Source organism: Hemitrygon akajei, chromosome 2 (genome assembly GCF_048418815.1).
Source record: "Hemitrygon akajei chromosome 2, sHemAka1.3, whole genome shotgun sequence".
NCBI lineage: Eukaryota > Metazoa > Chordata > Chondrichthyes > Myliobatiformes > Dasyatidae > Hemitrygon > Hemitrygon akajei.
Window position 1 is genome coordinate 173,341,593 of NC_133125.1, and position 23,873 is coordinate 173,365,465.

Consider the following 23,873-nt stretch of genomic DNA (forward strand, 5'->3'; position numbering starts at 1 on the left):
ATAATCCAATGAACGATAGAATAAGGATTTGCTTCCACTTAAAGTAACTAATCATGTGGAGGAGGGTGCAAGAGGCGTTGTCACGCTTCATCCCCAGCAGCTGCGTAACAGAGGACTCTCTGATCTACGGGCTGTTCCCGGGGACGCACACCGAGACCAACATCCGGTGCTGCTGGCAGATCATCAACTCGGTGAAAGACGCTCTTTGGTCGGCCCGATACTTGATGGTCTACCAGCACACGGAGATGTCCGTGGGGGAATGCTGCCGACTGGCGCATTCTCGGCTGCAGGAGTACGTGCTGAGGGACGCACTCAAACTCGGTGCAGCCACCGCAAGGACCCGGTGGGGAAGGACCAAAGTCTAGGGTCCTTCTCCCATGGGAGTTGAGGGGTAGGGGCGTTGGGGTTTTCCCCCTAAATGTAAATATGAAAGAACAAACTGCCACGTGGGTGGCAAAACATTAGAACTTTGAAAATGTAAGGACAGCAATGGTACCAACTGTAAAGAATTGAAAGTCTTTGAATGGTTATTGTATATAACTTTAATTTGGAATAAAGTATATTTTGATTAATTTAAAAAAATAATCAAGCAGAGGCTTCACTGTGTTACTTTCTTACTCCAACTGTTGTCGTTGCCATTTGTCTCCACACTACTGTCCAGTCGCAGACTTCCACCCCACCCCTGTCAGTTTGACTCAAGACTCTTCATTTCACTTTACCTACGGCCGAGTGACTCCATGGGGGCAGTTACACAGCAGTAGCAAACCACCATCTTTGCTACCACTTCCATCAGTTTTTTTATTAAACAAAATAGACTTTATTCAAAAAATAAAATTATATACAATAAACAATTCAATGACTTTCAATTCTTTACAATGTTTTCCATTACAGTCTTTACATTTTCACATTTTTCGCCACCCACGTGCCACTCTGTTCTTTCAGAGTTACATTCGAAGGGTATACACCCAACCACCCCCCCCCCCACCCACCCAACACCACTAAACTCCCGCGGGAGAAGAACCCTAGACTGTGGACCTTCCCCATCGGACCCCTGCGGTGGCTGCACCGAGTTTGAGTGCATCCCTCAGCACGTACTCCTGCAGCCGAGAATGTGCCAGTCGGCAGCATTCCCCCACGGACATCTCCGTGTGCTGGTAGACCATCAAGTTTCGGGCCGACCAAAGAGCGACTTTCACCGAGTTGATGATCTGCCAGCAGCACCAAATGTTGGTCTTGGTGTGCGTCCCCGGGAACAGCCCGTAGATCAGAGAGTCCTCTGTTACGCAGCTGCTGGGGATGAAGCGTGACACTGTCCCTTCCATCCTCCTCCACACCTTATCCGCGAACCCACAGTGTGCAAAGAGGTGGGTCACCGACTCCTCCTCTCTGCAGTCCTCCCGTGGGCAGAGGGGTGTGGAGACGACGTTCCGGGCGTACAGGAGGGATCGGACAGGGAGGGCCCCTCTCACCGCCAGCCAGGCGAGGTCTTGGTGCCTGTTGGTGAGGTCTGGTGATGAGGCATTTTGTCAGATGAACTGGACCGTCTGCTCAGGGAACCACCCCACTGTGTCCAACTCGTCCTTCTCTGCGGAGCCTATTCACATACCCGGGAAGACAACTACGTCTCAGGAATAAAGTCCAATTTCGAAAAGTTATTACATTAACATCAGAGGGTGAAATTTCAAAATAGTTTTATTATAATAATGCCTGCAACATTACGCTGTCTTACACGAACATGCACCTTGCGCTTTGTATCAACCTGTTCATCGGCAGGCCAAGCAATTCAGGGACCTGAGCTAATAGTATTTTGTGACACTATGTACTTGACTGTAACTATATGTGCTGCCTGTGTCTCTGTACAGCGTTTTGCACCTTGGCCCCAGAGGAACGGTGTTTCGTTTAGCTGTTTGTCTGTACATGTGTATGGCTGAGTAACAATAAACTTGAACTACTACTGATCTCAGTAATGATAACCACAAAATCTGCTGGATTGTTATAAAAACAAAATCCTGCATCGCTGGTCTCCTTCCTAGCCCAATACAGCAAGGACTCAATGTGGATCACTCGCTTCCACTGCACAAACCTGTCCTCGGGACACGGATGGTACAAGCAATGGCCGATTAAAATTTACAACTTGGTCATCTTTGGTGCGTTTTAGCAAAGTGCGCAGTGCCCCAGCGGAGCGAAGTTTCTGTGCAGTGTGGACTTCAATCAGCAAAGGCAACAGTGCGGGTTTATACTGAAAGAATTCAATCAGTAAGAAATCGGGACAGACAAGAGTGACTCCGTGAACTGTTGTGTCTGTAGTTTGTTGGAGCCGGTGAGATAGGCAGTAGGAGGGACTCCAGCTTGAAGAACTTTAGCTCAGAATAGGTGAGATGGAGTCTAGGATTCAGACGTGGCGTGCTGCGACAGGAAGGGAGTACGGTACGTACCTGGACCATGTTCCAAAGTCAGTCACAGCGCATGTTTTGATGAATGGAAGGCTGCCACTGTGAGTTGCACGGTTCTGGGAAGGAGGTGTTGGAGGAACTTCCGCCCTACCCTAGTGGATGAGGTTAGTGACTACAAGGACGACGAGGAATCTGAGCATAGTGCCATGGTAAAGCAATGTAAGAGTGATCGGGGACCGCGGGGAAGGGAGAATGAATGGCAGCATCTGCGTTTGCCAGTGTGGGTCCAGAAGGCTGTCTTGCCCACCAGGTCGGGGTTAAAGGCATCTGCTCGGGACCTTGCAGCAGGGGAGGAGGTTGTTACATCCTTGTGGGAACTCAGGGTTTGAGGACGACTGAGGAGGAGGTTCCTCTGAAGGCACGGGAGCAGCCAGTGCCTATATGGGGGGGGGGGGGGAGCGGAATAGCAATGGTAGGGGTTAAGAGGGGACCGAGCGGTTTCACTCAGTGATATCAGGGAGGGTGCTGGAGAGCAGTAGGGATCCTGTCAGCTTCCACTGGGACTGGAACTGGATTCTTCCCGGTTGTGTGAATTAATCGGGGAAGAACTCTGCCGTGGCCACACCTATGTTTGGAGGGAGAAATGTCCCAGTAGACGTTACAAGAAGCTGAGAATAAATGAGTCCACCGGGGATGGAGAGGAGTAGTCTCTCCATTGTCTCAGACCGTGACCCTTGGTTCTAGACTTCTCAGAGAGAGAAAATGGCCTCCCTACCCAGCTCGCTGAACTCTGTAAGGATTTTATACCATTCCATGTGATCTCCTCTCGTTCTCCTGAGCTGTTAAATGGAGCAGCTTTAATGGTTAGCACAATCCTTTGAAGCTCCCTCTGTGAGATCTGTTTCAATTCTCGCCGCTGTATGTGAGGAGTTTGTACATTCTCCTTGTGACCTCATAGGTTTCCTCCGAGTGTTCCGGTTTCTTCGCACGTCGCCATGACGCACGGGTTAGGGTTAGGATGTTGTGGACATGCTCCTTTGGCGACGGAACGTAGCGACGTTTGCTGGCTGCCCTGAGAACAATCCTCTCTGATGTGATTTGACGCAAGCAAAGTATTTCACTGTATGTGCCCATGTACTTCTGATAAATACATCTCATCTTTACTCTTCATCCCTATAGAGTCTGCAGTTCCTGTCGATACAATCTCATTCAGCAAACCTACCATCCCTGCATCCCGCCTCTTCGTTGCGTTCCCTCTCTGGAGATGAGATCTGCAAGACTCTGGGTAACTCCTGTAATGCACCGTGATCCCATACTCCAATCTCCTTGAGAGCTCGACTAATAAACGATTTCCCCAATCGAAAGCTTGTTCTGTGACTTTCAGTTCCTCTGGACAAGCCAGTCTGATCCCTTTCAACATCAACACCACCGACATTAAAAGAAAAATTCCGCGTCGATGCCAATGTGGTTGACTTCAGTATTTTTGACCCTATGCTCCTTTTGTAACTCACTCAAATAACCCTTTTCCTCCCTGAATTTTCTTTACATCTGCTGTCCCACCCGGCGACGTAGAAGGAGAGCGGCCGCCTTTCGTAGCCCAGGAAGATCCTGATCCGCTCGGGCTTGGCGTTGGCGCACGAGTGGGCCGAATCCAGCCCGTCCCGGGGGCAATGCACCCTGTCGTTCCACAGCCTGACCGTCCCCAAGCCGTTATCGGGTGCGGTAATCTCTTTGGCGGCGCCGACCATCCAGGCGGACGAAGCTTCCACCTCCCAGTGTTGGGTTCCGGAGGCGAAGCCTTGCTTCTTTTCAAATCTTTTTATTACTATTATCCAAAATAACAAGAGTACAGCGATGTAAGTAACACTTACAATGTCTCAAAAGAGAGAAGAAAAGAATATTAAGGTTTGAAAAGTATGGTGACGCAAAAAAAGAAGAAAAGAAAAAAAAACTACTAAAGCAAGAAAAAAGTGAGAAAAAGACCCATTCGGTGTTCAACCCCGGAGCCATGCGTCATACAGAAAGCTTCTAAAGATAAACATCAAACCGCCAGCAAAAAAAATTACACCAAAATTTACAATATAGATCGTGGAGGAATTCTATCAATTATCTCCAATGGTAGTAACGAGCAAATGAACCCCATCTTTTCTCAAAATCAAACATAGGCTCGAAGGTTCGACTTCTAATCTTCTCCAAACTAAGACATAACATCACTTCAGAGAACCATTGTGACAGAGTGGGAGCTGACGTATCCTTCCACTTCAACAGAATGGCCCTCTTAGCTATCAGTGTAAAAAACACAAAAACATGTTGCACAGACAAAAAAATACCGCGGATATTTTGAGGAATTATTCCAATGAGCACAGTTAATTTGTTAGGTTGTAAATTAATTTTAAGTGCTTTGGAAATTGTAGAAAAAACTGACTTCCAAAACTGTTTCAGTGTAGAACAAGACCAAAACATGTGTGTCAGTGTAGCTGTCTCAGTTTTACATCTATCACAATAACTACCAACATTAGGAAATATTTTAGACAATCTCTGCTTCGTCACATAGTAACGATGCACAATTTTAAATTGAATCAGTGAATGGCCGAGGCGTCAGCGCGGCGGCGCAGGAGGTGAAAATCCGGTCGCCCTCGGGCACCTGCCGCAGCTTGCTCCGCCTCTTCACCATGGTGTGGGCCTTGGACAGGATGAGAGAGGGGCTCGCCGTCTCCGGGTCCAGAGTCGGCGGCGCCGGAACTGGGTGTGGGAAGAAGGGGGAAGGTCAACAGCGGAGCGGCGGGGGTTGGAGCAAAGGGCGGAGGCCGAGGGGTAAGGAGGATGATGCAAGGGGTAGGATAGGACAAGAGGAGGAAGTGGGAGGTGAAGTAAGAGAGTGAGAACCGGGACAGGAAGCTCCGGGAAGGCAAGGGGAGAATGGTGCGAATGAGACTGGGGTTGCTGTGCAGAAACAGTCATGGGGTTCCGAGGGGTGACGGGCGCGCGTTCTGAAACGTTCCGGTGTAGGAGGGAGTTAGACGCGGACGGCTGAGGGGTGGTATAGGCCGTCGGAGGAAGACGATCATGGGGGTCGGTCAGGGATAACTCACACCGGATGGTGAGTGGGGAGTCTGTGGGATTTCCGGACGAAGGGAAGAGAGTTTTAGAGGGGGCCGATGTCCAGTGACGGGTAGGGTTGTGGCAGATAGGGCCTTTGGTGAACTAGTGGGTTGGGGGAGGGACAGTGTGTTTGGTGATTAGCGGTATAGGGCTGGATGGGATGGTAAGTCCTGGGAATTTGGTGTGGTGGGAGCAGTTGTAAAGGAGAGGTTTGTAGAGGTAAGCGCAAGGTGTGTTAGGAAGGAGTGGCGAGGTGTTCTCCGGGAGAGACAGTGGGGTGCCGGAAGACTATGTGTGAGTGTTGGAGGCAGAGCAAGTAAGGAGTGACGACCAACAGGATTTCGCAGTTAGGAGGTGAGTGAATTGCTCGGGCGGAAGACCTGGTGGAGTCCCTGATCCCGATGGCGTGAATGGGATCCCCGGGAGTTGTGAGTCCGTAATGAGGGACGACGGTCCCGGATGGAGGATGGAGGGTGGGAGGAAAGGTAAGAGAGGAGGATGTCTCGAGGTAGCACTGAGTTGTATGCGTATCCGGACAGAGAGCATATCGGGTGAGGAGTTTCGGTCTGAGGGAACGGGAGGGTAGTCAGGACCGCTGTTTTGGGACCTCACCTGGGCTGACGACGTTTAGCATCTGACTCCAGGACGCACACTATAGCGGGCCGCAGAACTCAACGACGCTCATCTCGGCCGGATGGAGCATCGGCTCCCGGTGCAGGTCGCTCCCGAAACGGCGGTAGTGCTGGCAGTCAGATACGTGGTCGAGAGCACGGCGCTCGTTATGATCGTGTGGGCGTGAGAGGCCACGTTTGCAACAAGGATTCTACATTTGAGATTGCGAGCAAAAGTGCGCACGTGAAGGGTTCACGTGGAAGAGCACGACTGTGAGTGCATGCTAGTAACGGAGAGGGCACATTTGGCCCAATCTCAGTTGGACAGTGGATATGGCTGAACAATTCGATAGAAGAGCGTTAATTAAAGGCCATGTATACGCGGCAGTGCAGTTGTGTGTGGGGGTGGGGGGTAGGGTGGAAGAGTGACATCATGTGACTGTAAATGGTGCACGAGTGTTTGAAAATGAGAGAATGTCATGTATCTATATGCATATGAGGAACTGTGCCAACATATGTATCTGCCCATTTAATTAATTAGTGGCTGGATACGTTTCTGGATAATATTTTGTTAATGTTATAGTGTGTGTGTATAAGTGTGAGTATCCAGGAGGGAGGAACGCACGGCCGGGGTATAAATACCACCGGACTAGAGAGGCCCGGGGATTATCCCTGATGACTATGGCAGAGTGTGTCAACGAAACGTCGGTTGTAATAGATACCTTTACCCGGCTGGAAGCCCGAGAAGAGTTTAATTGTATTGTACGCCGGGCAGGAACTAGATCCTTTTTGACCATACGGTGCATTCATCTTCCTCAGACAAACCTAATGCTTATGCTAACAACACACAGAAAATGCTGGTGGAACACAGCAGGCCAGGCAGCATCTATAGGGAGAAGCACTGTCGACGTTTCTGGCCGAGACCCTTCCACCAGCATTTTGTGTGTGTTGTTGTTTGAATTTCCAGCATCTGCAGAGTTCCTCGTGTTTGCTCTTTAAATCTTGTTTAGCACCGTTCTGACCAAGTTCAAGGATGCCTGCAGACCAGACTGGTATTGTCACTTTGCCTAGCGCATCCAACATGGTCACAGGCATAGTTGACCTGTTGACTGTTGGGATATTTACGCACTCAGAGAGTTGGCATATGAATTTTGGGTGCAAGTGGGATCTATTGTCCCCAGAAGGTTTGGGAGCATTCTTATTCATTGCTTTGTCCGAGGAAAGGAGTTTGTGCATTCAGATATGCCGAAGGTTAACTTAGTGGAGACATTGTCAGCCTCACCATATTGAAATAAAGAATGTCACTGTAAATCCTGAATTGCATTCAATCAGCAACTGTTAACTCTGATCTTAAGGGTTATACTCTAAACGTCACGTTCTGAGCCTTCCAGCCTCCTTGTTGCTCCTGCACTGACACCTCGTGGTCACTTTCAGAATAGCAACAAACAACGATTCCATGTATGGCAAATATACAAATTAGCACTTGCAGCAAATTAACGCAAAAAATCACAGCTGCGGCCCAAGAAGAACAGAAAGTAAGAATGAACTTCTACGTTTTCTTCTTGCTTAATAAGATAATGCAAAATTACGGACATGGATCTCCCGAAATGGTGTGTCACCTTTAACTGAAAGAGTAACGTTTAAGATTGGATCGTCACGTGGAGCTGTGATCAAACATACTTACCTGGCAGGGAACCGTTGGTGATCAGGAAGGCCGAGGTTCCAGGACGAGGCTATCCCATTGCACTTCGGGTGTGCTGACGCCTGCGATATCCCCAAATGCGGGATACTCGACTGCACAATTTGTGGTAGTGGGGGACTGCGTTCGCGCTCTCCCCTGATAATGCAATGAACGATAGAATAAGAATTTGCTTCCACTTAAAGTAACTAATCATGTGGAGGAGGGTGCAAGAGGCGTTGTCACGCTTCATCCCCAGCAGCTGCGTAACAGAGGACTCTCTGATCTACGGGCTGTTCCCGGGGACGCACACCGAGACCAACATCCGGTGCTGCTGGCAGATCATCAACTCGGTGAAAGACGCTCTTTGGTCGGCCCCGATACTTGATGGTCTACCAGCACACGGAGATGTCCGTGGGGGAATGCTGCCGACTGGCGCATTCTCGGCTGCAGGAGTACGTGCTGAGGGACGCACTCAAACTCGGTGCAGCCACCGCAAGGACCCGGTGGGGAAGGACCAAAGTCTAGGGTCCTTCTCCCATGGGAGTTGAGGGGTAGGGGCGTTGGGGTTTTCCCCCTAAATGTAAATATGAAAGAACAAACTGCCACGTGGGTGGCAAAACATTAGAACTTTGAAAATGTAAGGACAGCAATGGTACCAACTGTAAAGAATTGAAAGTCTTTGAATGGTTATTGTATATAACTTTAATTTGGAATAAAGTATATTTTGATTAATTTAAAAAAATAATCAAGCAGAGGCTTCACTGTGTTACTTTCTTTCTCCAATTGTTGTCGTTGCCATTTGTCTCCACACTACTGTCCAGTCGCAGACTTCCACCCCACCCCTGTCAGTTTGACTCAAGACTCTTCATTTCACTTTACCTACGGCCGAGTGACTCCATGGGGGCAGTTACACAGCAGTAGCAAACCACCATCTTTGCTACCACTTCCATCAGTTTTTTTATTAAACAAAATAGACTTTATTCAAAAAATAAAATTATATACAATAAACAATTCAATGACTTTCAATTCTTTACAATGTTTTCCATTACGGTCTTTACATTTTCACATTTTTCGCCACCCACGTGCCACTCTGTTCTTTCAGAGTTACATTCGAGGGGTATACACCCAACCCCCCCCCCCCCCCACCCACCCAACACCACTAAACTCCCGCGGGAGAAGAACCCTAGACTGTGGACCTTCCCCATCGGACCCCTGCGGTGGCTGCACCGAGTTTGAGTGCATCCCTCAGCACGTACTCCTGCAGCCGAGAATGTGCCAGTCGGCAGCATTCCCCCACGGACATCTCCGTGTGCTGGTAGACCATCAAGTTTCGGGCCGACCAAAGAGCGACTTTCACCGAGTTGATGATCTGCCAGCAGCACCAAATGTTGGTCTTGGTGTGCGTCCCCGGGAACAGCCCGTAGATCAGAGAGTCCTCTGTTACGCAGCTGCTGGGGATGAAGCGTGACACTGTCCCTTCCATCCTCCTCCACACCTTATCCGCGAACCCACAGTGTGCAAAGAGGTGGGTCACCGACTCCTCCTCTCTGCAGTCCTCCCGTGGGCAGAGGGGTGTGGAGACGACGTTCCGGGCGTACAGGAGGGATCGGACAGGGAGGGCCCCTCTCACCGCCAGCCAGGCGAGGTCTTGGTGCCTGTTGGTGAGGTCTGGTGATGAGGCATTTTGTCAGATGAACTGGACCGTCTGCTCAGGGAACCACCCCACTGTGTCCAACTCGTCCTTCTCTGCGGAGCCTATTCACATACCCGGGAAGACAACTACGTCTCAGGAATAAAGTCCAATTTCGAAAAGTTATTACATTAACATCAGAGGGTGAAATTTCAAAATAGTTTTATTATAATAATGCCTGCAACATTACGCTGTCTTACACGAACATGCACCTTGCGCTTTGTATCAACCTGTTCATCGGCAGGCCAAGCAATTCAGGGACCTGAGCTAATAGTATTTTGTGACACTATGTACTTGACTGTAACTATATGTGCTGCCTGTGACTCTGTACAGCGTTTTGCACCTTGGCCCCAGAGGAACGGTGTTTCGTTTAGCTGTTTGTCTGTACATGTGTATGGCTGAGTAACAATAAACTTGAACTACTACTGATCTCAGTAATGATAACCACAAAATCTGCTGGATTGTTATAAAAACAAAATCCTGCATCGCTGGTCTCCTTCCTAGCCCAATACAGCAAGGACTCAATGTGGATCACTCGCTTCCACTGCACAAACCTGTCCTCGGGACACGGATGGTACAAGCAATGGCCGATTAAAATTTACAACTTGGTCATTTTTGGTGCGTTTTAGCAAAGTGCGCAGTGCCCCAGCGGAGCGAAGTTTCTGTGCAGTGTGGACTTCAATCAGCAAAGGCAACAGTGCGGGTTTATACTGAAAGAATTCAATCAGTAAGAAATCGGGACAGACAAGAGTGACTCCGTGAACTGTTGTGTCTGTAGTTTGTTGGAGCCGGTGAGATAGGCAGTAGGAGGGACTCCAGCTTGAAGAACTTTAGCTCAGAATAGGTGAGATGGAGTCTAGGATTCAGACGTGGCGTGCTGCGACAGGAAGGGAGTACGGTACGTACCTGGACCATGTTCCAAAGTCAGTCACAGCGCATGTTTTGATGAATGGAAGGCTGCCACTGTGAGTTGCACGGTTCTGGGAAGGAGGTGTTGGAGGAACTTCCGCCCTACCCTAGTGGATGAGGTTAGTGACTACAAGGACGACGAGGAATCTGAGCATAGTGCCATGGTAAAGCAATGTAAGAGTGATCGGGGACCGCGGGGAAGGGAGAATGAATGGCAGCATCTGCGTTTGCCAGTGTGGGTCCAGAAGGCTGTCTTGCCCACCAGGTCGGGGTTAAAGACATCTGCTCGGGACCTTGCAGCAGGGGAGGAGGTTGTTACATCCTTGTGGGAACTCAGGGTTTGAGGACGACTGAGGAGGAGGTTCCTCTGAAGGCACGGGAGCAGCCAGTGCCTATATGGGGGGGGGGGGGGGGGAGCGGAATAGCAATGGTAGGGGTTAAGAGGGGACCGAGCGGTTTCACTCAGTGATATCAGGGAGGGTGCTGGAGAGCAGTAGGGATCCTGTCAGCTTCCACTGGGACTGGAACTGGATTCTTCCCGGTTGTGTGAATTAATCGGGGAAGAACTCTGCCGTGGCCACACCTATGTTTGGAGGGAGAAATGTCCCAGTAGACGTTACAAGAAGCTGAGAATAAATGAGTCCACCGGGGATGGAGAGGAGTAGTCTCTCCATTGTCTCAGACCGTGACCCTTGGTTCTAGACTTCTCAGAGAGCGAAAATGGCCTCCCTACCCAGCTCGCTGAACTCTGTAAGGATTTTATACCATTCCATGTGATCTCCTCTCGTTCTCCTGAGCTGTTAAATGGAGCAGCTTTAATGGTTAGCACAATCCTTTGAAGCTCCCTCTGTGAGATCTGTTTCAATTCTCGCCGCTGTATGTGAGGAGTTTGTACATTCTCCTTGTGACCTCATAGGTTTCCTCCGAGTGTTGCGGTTTCTTCGCACGTCGCCATGACGCACGGGTTAGGGTTAGGATGTTGTGGACATGCTCCTTTGGCGACGGAACGTAGCGACGTATGCTGGCTGCCCTGAGAACAATCCTCTCTGATGTGATTTGACGCAAGCAAAGTATTTCACTGTATGTGCCCATGTACTTCTGATAAATACATCTCATCTTTACTCTTCATCCCTATAGAGTCTGCAGTTCCTGTCGATACAATCTCATTCAGCAAACCTACCATCCCTGCATCCCGCCTCTTCGTTGCGTTCCCTCTCTGGAGATGAGATCTGCAAGACTCTGGGTAACTCCTGTAATGCACCGTGATCCCATACTCCAATCTCCTTGAGAGCTCGACTAATAAACGATTTCCCCAATCGAAAGCTTGTTCTGTGACTTTCAGTTCCTCTGGACAAGCCAGTCTGATCCCTTTCAACATCAACACCACCGACATTAAAAGAAAAATTCCGCGTCGATGCCAATGTGGTTGACTTCAGTATTTTTGACCCTATGCTCCTTTTGTAACTCACTCAAATAACCCTTTTCCTCCCTGAATTTTCTTTACATCTGCTGTCCCACCCGGCGACGTAGAAGGAGAGCGGCCGCCTTTCGTAGCCCAGGAAGATCCTGATCCGCTCGGGCTTGGCGTTGGCGCACGAGTGGGCCGAATCCAGCCCGTCCCGGGGGCAATGCACCCTGTCGTTCCACAGCCTGACCGTCCCCAAGCCGTTATCGGGTGCGGTAATCTCTTTGGCGGCGCCGACCATCCAGGCGGACGAAGCTTCCACCTCCCAGTGTTGGGTTCCGGAGGCGAAGCCTTGCTTCTTTTCAAATCTTTTTATTACTATTATCCAAAATAACAAGAGTACAGCGATGTAAGTAACACTTACAATGTCTCAAAAGAGAGAAGAAAAGAATATTAAGGTTTGAAAAGTATGGTGACGCAAAAAAAGAAGAAAAGAAAAAAAAACTACTAAAGCAAGAAAAAAGTGAGAAAAAGACCCATTCGGTGTTCAACCCCGGAGCCATGCGTCATACAGAAAGCTTCTAAAGATAAACATCAAACCGCCAGCAAAAAAAATTACACCAAAATTTACAATATAGATCGTGGAGGAATTCTATCAATTATCTCCAATGGTAGTAACGAGCAAATGAACCCCATCTTTTCTCAAAATCAAACATAGGCTCGAAGGTTCGACTTCTAATCTTCTCCAAACTAAGACATAACATCACTTCAGAGAACCATTGTGACAGAGTGGGAGCTGACGTATCCTTCCACTTCAACAGAATGGCCCTCTTAGCTATCAGTGTAAAAAACACAAAAACATGTTGCACAGACAAAAAAATACCGCGGATATTTTGAGGAATTATTCCAATGAGCACAGTTAATTTGTTAGGTTGTAAATTAATTTTAAGTGCTTTGGAAATTGTAGAAAAAACTGACTTCCAAAACTGTTTCAGTGTAGAACAAGACCAAAACATGTGTGTCAGTGTAGCTGTCTCAGTTTTACATCTATCACAATAACTACCAACATTAGGAAATATTTTAGACAATCTCTGCTTCGTCACATAGTAACGATGCACAATTTTAAATTGAATCAGTGAATGGCCGAGGCGTCAGCGCGGCGGCGCAGGAGGTGAAAATCCGGTCGCCCTCGGGCACCTGCCGCAGCTTGCTCCGCCTCTTCACCATGGTGTGGGCCTTGGACAGGATGAGAGAGGGGCTCGCCGTCTCCGGGTCCAGAGTCGGCGGCGCCGGAACTGGGTGTGGGAAGAAGGGGGAAGGTCAACAGCGGAGCGGCGGGGGTTGGAGCAAAGGGCGGAGGCCGAGGGGTAAGGAGGATGATGCAAGGGGTAGGATAGGACAAGAGGAGGAAGTGGGAGGTGAAGTAAGAGAGTGAGAACCGGGACAGGAAGCTCCGGGAAGGCAAGGGGAGAATGGTGCGAATGAGACTGGGGTTGCTGTGCAGAAACAGTCATGGGGTTCCGAGGGGTGACGGGCGCGCGTTCTGAAACGTTCCGGTGTAGGAGGGAGTTAGACGCGGACGGCTGAGGGGTGGTATAGGCCGTCGGAGGAAGACGATCATGGGGGTCGGTCAGGGATAACTCACACCGGATGGTGAGTGGGGAGTCTGTGGGATTTCCGGACGAAGGGAAGAGAGTTTTAGAGGGGGCCGATGTCCAGTGACGGGTAGGGTTGTGGCAGATAGGGCCTTTGGTGAACTAGTGGGTTGGGGGAGGGACAGTGTGTTTGGTGATTAGCGGTATAGGGCTGGATGGGATGGTAAGTCCTGGGAATTTGGTGTGGTGGGAGCAGTTGTAAAGGAGAGGTTTGTAGAGGTAAGCGCAAGGTGTGTTAGGAAGGAGTGGCGAGGTGTTCTCCGGGAGAGACAGTGGGGTGCCGGAAGACTATGTGTGAGTGTTGGAGGCAGAGCAAGTAAGGAGTGACGACCAACAGGATTTCGCAGTTAGGAGGTGAGTGAATTGCTCGGGCGGAAGACCTGGTGGAGTCCCTGATCCCGATGGCGTGAATGGGATCCCCGGGAGTTGTGAGTCCGTAATGAGGGACGACGGTCCCGGATGGAGGATGGAGGGTGGGAGGAAAGGTAAGAGAGGAGGATGTCTCGAGGTAGCACTGAGTTGTATGCGTATCCGGACAGAGAGCATATCGGGTGAGGAGTTTCGGTCTGAGGGAACGGGAGGGTAGTCAGGACCGCTGTTTTGGGACCTCACCTGGGCTGACGACGTTTAGCATCTGACTCCAGGACGCACACTATAGCGGGCCGCAGAACTCAACGACGCTCATCTCGGCCGGATGGAGCATCGGCTCCCGGTGCAGGTCGCTCCCGAAACGGCGGTAGTGCTGGCAGTCAGATACGTGGTCGAGAGCACGGCGCTCGTTATGATCGTGTGGGCGTGAGAGGCCACGTTTGCAACAAGGATTCTACATTTGAGATTGCGAGCAAAAGTGCGCACGTGAAGGGTTCACGTGGAAGAGCACGACTGTGAGTGCATGCTAGTAACGGAGAGGGCACATTTGGCCCAATCTCAGTTGGACAGTGGATATGGCTGAACAATTCGATAGAAGAGCGTTAATTAAAGGCCATGTATACGCGGCAGTGCAGTTGTGTGTGGGGGTGGGGGGTAGGGTGGAAGAGTGACATCATGTGACTGTAAATGGTGCACGAGTGTTTGAAAATGAGAGAATGTCATGTATCTATATGCATATGAGGAACTGTGCCAACATATGTATCTGCCCATTTAATTAATTAGTGGCTGGATACGTTTCTGGATAATATTTTGTTAATGTTATAGTGTGTGTGTATAAGTGTGAGTATCCAGGAGGGAGGAACGCACGGCCGGGGTATAAATACCACCGGACTAGAGAGGCCCGGGGATTATCCCTGATGACTATGGCAGAGTGTGTCAACGAAACGTCGGTTGTAATAGATACCTTTACCCGGCTGGAAGCCCGAGAAGAGTTTAATTGTATTGTACGCCGGGCAGGAACTAGATCCTTTTTGACCATACGGTGCATTCATCTTCCTCAGACAAACCTAATGCTTATGCTAACAACACACAGAAAATGCTGGTGGAACACAGCAGGCCAGGCAGCATCTATAGGGAGAAGCACTGTCGACGTTTCTGGCCGAGACCCTTCCACCAGCATTTTGTGTGTGTTGTTGTTTGAATTTCCAGCATCTGCAGAGTTCCTCGTGTTTGCTCTTTAAATCTTGTTTAGCACCGTTCTGACCAAGTTCAAGGATGCCTGCAGACCAGACTGGTATTGTCACTTTGCCTAGCGCATCCAACATGGTCACAGGCATAGTTGACCTGTTGACTGTTGGGATATTTACGCACTCAGAGAGTTGGCATATGAATTTTGGGTGCAAGTGGGATCTATTGTCCCCAGAAGGTTTGGGAGCATTCTTATTCATTGCTTTGTCCGAGGAAAGGAGTTTGTGCATTCAGATATGCCGAAGGTTAACTTAGTGGAGACATTGTCAGCCTCACCATATTGAAATAAAGAATGTCACTGTAAATCCTGAATTGCATTCAATCAGCAACTGTTAACTCTGATCTTAAGGGTTATACTCTAAACGTCACGTTCTGAGCCTTCCAGCCTCCTTGTTGCTCCTGCACTGACACCTCGTGGTCACTTTCAGAATAGCAACAAACAACGATTCCATGTATGGCAAATATACAAATTAGCACTTGCAGCAAATTAACGCAAAAAATCACAGCTGCGGCCCAAGAAGAACAGAAAGTAAGAATGAACTTCTACGTTTTCTTCTTGCTTAATAAGATAATGCAAAATTACGGACATGGATCTCCCGAAATGGTGTGTCACCTTTAACTGAAAGAGTAACGTTTAAGATTGGATCGTCACGTGGAGCTGTGATCAAACATACTTACCTGGCAGGGAACCGTTGGTGATCAGGAAGGCCGAGGTTCCAGGACGAGGCTATCCCATTGCACTTCGGGTGTGCTGACGCCTGCGATATCCCCAAATGCGGGATACTCGACTGCACAATTTGTGGTAGTGGGGGACTGCGTTCGCGCTCTCCCCTGATAATGCAATGAACGATAGAATAAGAATTTGCTTCCACTTAAAGTAACTAATCATGTGGAGGAGGGTGCAAGAGGCGTTGTCACGCTTCATCCCCAGCAGCTGCGTAACAGAGGACTCTCTGATCTACGGGCTGTTCCCGGGGACGCACACCGAGACCAACATCCGGTGCTGCTGGCAGATCATCAACTCGGTGAAAGACGCTCTTTGGTCGGCCCCGATACTTGATGGTCTACCAGCACACGGAGATGTCCGTGGGGGAATGCTGCCGACTGGCGCATTCTCGGCTGCAGGAGTACGTGCTGAGGGACGCACTCAAACTCGGTGCAGCCACCGCAAGGACCCGGTGGGGAAGGACCAAAGTCTAGGGTCCTTCTCCCATGGGAGTTGAGGGGTAGGGGCGTTGGGGTTTTCCCCCTAAATGTAAATATGAAAGAACAAACTGCCACGTGGGTGGCAAAACATTAGAACTTTGAAAATGTAAGGACAGCAATGGTACCAACTGTAAAGAATTGAAAGTCTTTGAATGGTTATTGTATATAACTTTAATTTGGAATAAAGTATATTTTGATTAATTTAAAAAAATAATCAAGCAGAGGCTTCACTGTGTTACTTTCTTTCTCCAATTGTTGTCGTTGCCATTTGTCTCCACACTACTGTCCAGTCGCAGACTTCCACCCCACCCCTGTCAGTTTGACTCAAGACTCTTCATTTCACTTTACCTACGGCCGAGTGACTCCATGGGGGCAGTTACACAGCAGTAGCAAACCACCATCTTTGCTACCACTTCCATCAGTTTTTTTATTAAACAAAATAGACTTTATTCAAAAAATAAAATTATATACAATAAACAATTCAATGACTTTCAATTCTTTACAATGTTTTCCATTACGGTCTTTACATTTTCACATTTTTCGCCACCCACGTGCCACTCTGTTCTTTCAGAGTTACATTCGAGGGGTATACACCCAACCCCCCCCCCCCCCACCCACCCAACACCACTAAACTCCCGCGGGAGAAGAACCCTAGACTGTGGACCTTCCCCATCGGACCCCTGCGGTGGCTGCACCGAGTTTGAGTGCATCCCTCAGCACGTACTCCTGCAGCCGAGAATGTGCCAGTCGGCAGCATTCCCCCACGGACATCTCCGTGTGCTGGTAGACCATCAAGTTTCGGGCCGACCAAAGAGCGACTTTCACCGAGTTGATGATCTGCCAGCAGCACCAAATGTTGGTCTTGGTGTGCGTCCCCGGGAACAGCCCGTAGATCAGAGAGTCCTCTGTTACGCAGCTGCTGGGGATGAAGCGTGACACTGTCCCTTCCATCCTCCTCCACACCTTATCCGCGAACCCACAGTGTGCAAAGAGGTGGGTCACCGACTCCTCCTCTCTGCAGTCCTCCCGTGGGCAGAGGGGTGTGGAGACGACGTTCCGGGCGTACAGGAGGGATCGGACAGGGAGGGCCCCTCTCACCGCCAGCCAGGCGAGGTCTTGGTGCCTGTTGGTGAGGTCTGGTGATGAGGCATTTTGTCAGATGAACTGGACCGTCTGCTCAGGGAACCACCCCACTGTGTCCAACTCGTCCTTCTCTGCGGAGCCTATTCACATACCCGGGAAGACAACTACGTCTCAGGAATAAAGTCCAATTTCGAAAAGTTATTACATTAACATCAGAGGGTGAAATTTCAAAATAGTTTTATTATAATAATGCCTGCAACATTACGCTGTCTTACACGAACATGCACCTTGCGCTTTGTATCAACCTGTTCATCGGCAGGCCAAGCAATTCAGGGACCTGAGCTAATAGTATTTTGTGACACTATGTACTTGACTGTAACTATATGTGCTGCCTGTGACTCTGTACAGCGTTTTGCACCTTGGCCCCAGAGGAACGGTGTTTCGTTTAGCTGTTTGTCTGTACATGTGTATGGCTGAGTAACAATAAACTTGAACTACTACTGATCTCAGTAATGATAACCACAAAATCTGCTGGATTGTTATAAAAACAAAATCCTGCATCGCTGGTCTCCTTCCTAGCCCAATACAGCAAGGACTCAATGTGGATCACTCGCTTCCACTGCACAAACCTGTCCTCGGGACACGGATGGTACAAGCAATGGCCGATTAAAATTTACAACTTGGTCATTTTTGGTGCGTTTTAGCAAAGTGCGCAGTGCCCCAGCGGAGCGAAGTTTCTGTGCAGTGTGGACTTCAATCAGCAAAGGCAACAGTGCGGGTTTATACTGAAAGAATTCAATCAGTAAGAAATCGGGACAGACAAGAGTGACTCCGTGAACTGTTGTGTCTGTAGTTTGTTGGAGCCGGTGAGATAGGCAGTAGGAGGGACTCCAGCTTGAAGAACTTTAGCTCAGAATAGGTGAGATGGAGTCTAGGATTCAGACGTGGCGTGCTGCGACAGGAAGGGAGTACGGTACGTACCTGGACCATGTTCCAAAGTCAGTCACAGCGCATGTTTTGATGAATGGAAGGCTGCCACTGTGAGTTGCACGGTTCTGGGAAGGAGGTGTTGGAGGAACTTCCGCCCTACCCTAGTGGATGAGGTTAGTGACTACAAGGACGACGAGGAATCTGAGCATAGTGCCATGGTAAAGCAATGTAAGAGTGATCGGGGACCGCGGGGAAGGGAGAATGAATGGCAGCATCTGCGTTTGCCAGTGTGGGTCCAGAAGGCTGTCTTGCCCACCAGGTCGGGGTTAAAGACATCTGCTCGGGACCTTGCAGCAGGGGAGGAGGTTGTTACATCCTTGTGGGAACTCAGGGTTTGAGGACGACTGAGGAGGAGGTTCCTCTGAAGGCACGGGAGCAGCCAGTGCCTATATGGGGGGGGGGGGGGGGGGAGCGGAATAGCAATGGTAGGGGTTAAGAGGGGACCGAGCGGTTTCACTCAGTGATATCAGGGAGGGTGCTGGAGAGCAGTAGGGATCCTGTCAGCTTCCACTGGGACTGGAACTGGATTCTTCCCGGTTGTGTGAATTAATCGGGGAAGAACTCTGCCGTGGCCACACCTATGTTTGGAGGGAGAAATGTCCCAGTAGACGTTACAAGAAGCTGAGAATAAATGAGTCCACCGGGGATGGAGAGGAGTAGTCTCTCCATTGTCTCAGACCGTGACCCTTGGTTCTAGACTTCTCAGAGAGCGAAAATGGCCTCCCTACCCAGCTCGCTGAACTCTGTAAGGATTTTATACCATTCCATGTGATCTCCTCTCGTTCTCCTGAGCTGTTAAATGGAGCAGCTTTAATGGTTAGCACAATCCTTTGAAGCTCCCTCTGTGAGATCTGTTTCAATTCTCGCCGCTGTATGTGAGGAGTTTGTACATTCTCCTTGTGACCTCATAGGTTTCCTCCGAGTGTTGCGGTTTCTTCGCACGTCGCCATGACGCACGGGTTAGGGTTAGGATGTTGTGGACATGCTCCTTTGGCGACGGAACGTAGCGACGTATGCTGGCTGCCCTGAGAACAATCCTCTCTGATGTGATTTGACGCAAGCAAAGTATTTCACTGTATGTGCCCATGTACTTCTGATAAATACATCTCATCTTTACTCTTCATCCCTATAGAGTCTGCAGTTCCTGTCGATACAATCTCATTCAGCAAACCTACCATCCCTGCATCCCGCCTCTTCGTTGCGTTCCCTCTCTGGAGATGAGATCTGCAAGACTCTGGGTAACTCCTGTAATGCACCGTGATCCCATACTCCAATCTCCTTGAGAGCTCGACTAATAAACGATTTCCCCAATCGAAAGCTTGTTCTGTGACTTTCAGTTCCTCTGGACAAGCCAGTCTGATCCCTTTCAACATCAACACCACCGACATTAAAAGAAAAATTCCGCGTCGATGCCAATGTGGTTGACTTCAGTATTTTTGACCCTATGCTCCTTTTGTAACTCACTCAAATAACCCTTTTCCTCCCTGAATTTTCTTTACATCTGCTGTCCCACCCGGCGACGTAGAAGGAGAGCGGCCGCCTTTCGTAGCCCAGGAAGATCCTGATCCGCTCGGGCTTGGCGTTGGCGCACGAGTGGGCCGAATCCAGCCCGTCCCGGGGGCAATGCACCCTGTCGTTCCACAGCCTGACCGTCCAGAAGCCGTTATCGGGTGTCTGAGCGCACGTCCTCGGTGCGCTCCGCCGTCTCTTTGGCGGCGCCGACGATCCAGGCGGACGAAGCTTCAACGTCCCAGTGTTGGGTTCCGGAGGCGAAGCCTTACTTCTTTTCAAATCTTTTTATTACTATTATCCAAAATAACAAGAGTACAGCGATGTAAGTAACACTTACAATGTCTCAAAAGAGAGAAGAAAAGAATATTAAGGTTTGAAAAGTATGGTGACGCAAAAAAAGAAGAAAAGAAAAAAAAACTACTAAAGCAAGAAAAAAGTGAGAAAAAGACCCATTCGGTGTTCAACCCCGGAGCCATGCGTCATACAAAAAGCTTCTAAAGATAAACATCAAACCGCCAGCAAAACAAATTACACCAAAATTTACAATATAGATCGTGGAGGAATTCTATCAATTATCTCCAATGGTAGTAACGAGCAAATGAACCCCATCTTTTCTCAAAATCAAACATAGGCTCGAAGGTTCGACTTCTAATTTCCTCCAAACTAAGACATAACATCACTTGAGAGAACCATTGTGACAGAGTGGGAGCTGCCGTATCCTTCCATTTCAACAGAATGGCCCTCTTAGCTATCAGTGTAACAAACACAACAACATGTTGGTCAGACAAAGAATTACCGCGGATATTTTGAGGAATTATTCCAAAGAGCACAGTTAATTTGTTAGGTTGTAAATTAATTTTAAGTGCTTTGGAAATTGTAGAAAAAACTGACTTCCAAAACTGTTTCAGTGTAGAACAAGACCAAAACATGTGTGTCAGTGTAGCTGTCTCAGTTTTACATCTATCACAATAACTACCAACATTAGGAAATATTTTAGACAATCTCTGCTTCGTCACATAGTAACGATGCACAATTTTAAATTGAATCAGTGAATGGCTGAGGCGTCAGCGTGGCGGCGCAGGAGGTGAAACTCCGGTCGCTCTCGGGCACCTGCCGCAGCTTGATCCGCCTCTTCACCATGGTGTGGGCCTTGGACAGGATGAGAGAGGGGCTCGCCGTCTCCGGGTCCAGAGTCGGCGGCGCCGGAACTGGGTGTGGGAAGAAGGGGGAAGGTCAACAGCGGAGCGGCGGGGGTTGGAGCAAAGGGCGGAGGCCGAGGGGTAAGGAGGATGATGCAAGGGGTAGGACAGGACAAGAGGAGGAAGTGAGAGGTGAAGTAAGAGAGTGAGAACCGGGACAGGAATCTCCGGGAAGGCAAGGGGAGAATGGTGTGAATAAGACTGGGGTTGCTGTGCAGAAACAGTCATGGGGTTCCGAGGGGTGACGGGCGCGCGTTCTGAAACGTTCCGGTGTAGGAGAGAGTTACACGCGGACGGCTGAGGGGTGGTATAGGCCGTCGGAGGAAGACGGTCATGGGGGTCGGTCACGGATAACTCACAGCGGATGGTGAGTGGGGAGTCTGTGGGATTTCCGGACGAAGGGAAGAGAATTTTAGAGGGGGTGATGTCCAGTGACGGGTAGGGTTGTGGCAGATAGGGCCTTTGGTGAACTAGTGGGTTGGGGGAGGGACAGCGTGTTTGGTGATGAGCGGTATCGGGCTGGATGGGATGGTAGGTCCTGGGAATTTGGTGTGGTGGGGGCAGTTGTAAAGGAGAGGTTTGTAGAGGTAAGGTCAGGGTGTGTTAGGAAGGAGTGGCGAGGTGTTCTCCGGGAGAGACAGTGGGATGCCGGAAGACATTGTTTGAGTGTTGGAGGCAGAGCAAGTAAGGAGTGACGACCAACAGGATTTCGCAGTTAGGGGGTGAGTGAATTGCTCGGGCGGATGACCTGATGCAGTCCCTGATCCCGATGGCGTGAATGGGATCCCCGGGAGTTGTGAGTCCGTAATGAGGGACGACGGTCCCGGATGGAGGATGGAGGGTGGGAGGAAAGGTAAGAGGGGAGGATGTCTCGAGGTAGCACTGAGTTGTATGCGTATCCGGATGGAGAGCATATCGGGTGAGGAGTTTCGGTCTGAGGGAACGGGAGGGTAGTCTTGGACCGCTGTTTTGGGACCTCACCTGGGCTGACGACGTTTAGCATCTGACTCCAGGACGCACACTATAGCGGGCCGCAGAACTCACCGACGCTCATCTCGGCCGGATGGAGCATCGGCTCCCGGCGCAGGTCACTCACGAAACGGCGGTAGTGCTGGCAGTCAGATACGTGGTCGAGAGCACGGCGCTCGTTATGATCCTGTGGCCGTGGGAGGCCACGTTTGCAACAAGGATTCTGCATTTGAGATTGCGAGCAAAAGTGCGCACGTGATGGGTTCACGTGGAAGAGCACGACTGTGAGTGAATGCTAGTAACGGAGAGGGCACGTTTGGCCCAATCTCAGTTGGACAGTGGATATGGCTGAACAATTCGATAGAAGAGCGTTAAATAAAGGCCATGTATACGCGGCAGTGCAGCTGTGTGTGGGGGTGGGGGGTAGGGTGGAAGACTGACATCATGTGACTGTAAATGGTGCACGAGTGTTTGAAAATGAGAGAATGTCATGTATGTATATGCATATGAGGAACTGTGCCAACATATGTATCTGCCCATTTAATTAATTAGTGGCTGGATACGTTTCTGGATAATATTTTGTTAATGTTATAGTGTGTGTGTGTATAAGTGTGAGTATCCAGGAGGGAGGAACGCACGGCCAGGGTATAAATACCACCGGACTAGAGAGGCCCGGGGATTATCCCTGATGACTATGGCAGAGTGTGTCAACGAAACGTCCGTTGTAATAGATATCTTTACCCGGCTGGAAGCCCGAGAAGAGTTTAATTGTATTGTACGCCGGGCAGGAACTAGATCCTTGACCATACGGTGCATTCATCTACCTCAGACAAACCTAATGCTTATGCTAACAACACACAGAAAATGCTGCTGGAACACAGCAGGCCAGGCAGCCTCTATAGGGAGAAGCGCTGTCGACGTTTCTGGCCGAGACCCTTCCACCAAAATTTTGTGTGTGTTGTTCGAATTTCCAGCATCTGCAGATTTCCTCGTGTTTGCTCTAATGCTTGTGCTAATTGGTCTGGATCAAACCCAGTAAATATTGTTTAGAACACAGCAGGCTAGGCAGCATCCTAGGCAGGGTGCTGCCTAGCCTGCTGTGTTCCACCAGCATTTTGTGTGTGTTGTTGTTTGAATTTCCAGCATCTGCAGAGTTCCTCGTGTTTGCTCTTTAAATATTGTTTAGCACCATTCTGACCAAGTTCAAGGATGCCTGCAGACCAGACTGGTATTGTCACTTTCCCTAGCGCATCCAACATGGTCACAGGCATAGTTGACCTGTTGACTGTTGGGATATTTACGCACTCAGAGAGTTGGCATATTAATTTTGGGTGCAAGTGGGATCTATTGTCCCCAGAAGGTTTGGGAGCATTCTTATTCATTGCTTTGTCCGAGGAAAGGAGTTTGTGCATTCAGATATGCCGAAGTTTAACTTAGTGGAGACATTGTCAGCCTCACCATATTGAAATAAAGAATGTCATTGTAAATCCTGAATTGCATTCAATCAGCAACTGTTAACTCTGATCTTAAGGGTTATACTGTAAACGTCACGTTCTGAGCCTTCCAGCCTCCTTGTTGCTCCTGCACTGACACCTCGTGGTCACTTTCAGAATAGCAACATACAACGATTCCATGTATGGCAAATATACAAATTAGCACTTGCCGCAAATTAACCCAAAAAATTACAGCTGCGGCCCAAGAAGAACAGAAAGTAAGAATGAACTTCTACGTTTTCTTCTGCTTAATAAGATAATTCAGAATTACGGACTTGGATCTCCCGAAATGGTGTGTCACCTTTAACTGAAAGAGTAACGTTTAAGATTGGATCGTCACGTGGAGCTGTGATCAAAC

At 49.3% G+C, this 23,873-nt stretch overlaps 2 non-coding genes across 2 annotated transcripts; both read left to right on the top strand.

The window, feature by feature from the left end:
• The first annotated feature begins 7,782 nt into the window (after window positions 1-7,782).
• LOC140722562 (U1 spliceosomal RNA) lies at window positions 7,783-7,946 on the top strand. Its single transcript, XR_012097662.1, has one exon. It is a non-coding gene; the product is annotated as a U1 spliceosomal RNA (small nuclear RNA).
• Window positions 7,947-15,733: 7,787 nt separating this feature from the next.
• Window positions 15,734-15,897, top strand: LOC140722566 (U1 spliceosomal RNA). Its single transcript, XR_012097664.1, has one exon. It is a non-coding gene; the product is annotated as a U1 spliceosomal RNA (small nuclear RNA).
• The last annotated feature ends 7,976 nt before the right edge of the window (window positions 15,898-23,873 follow it).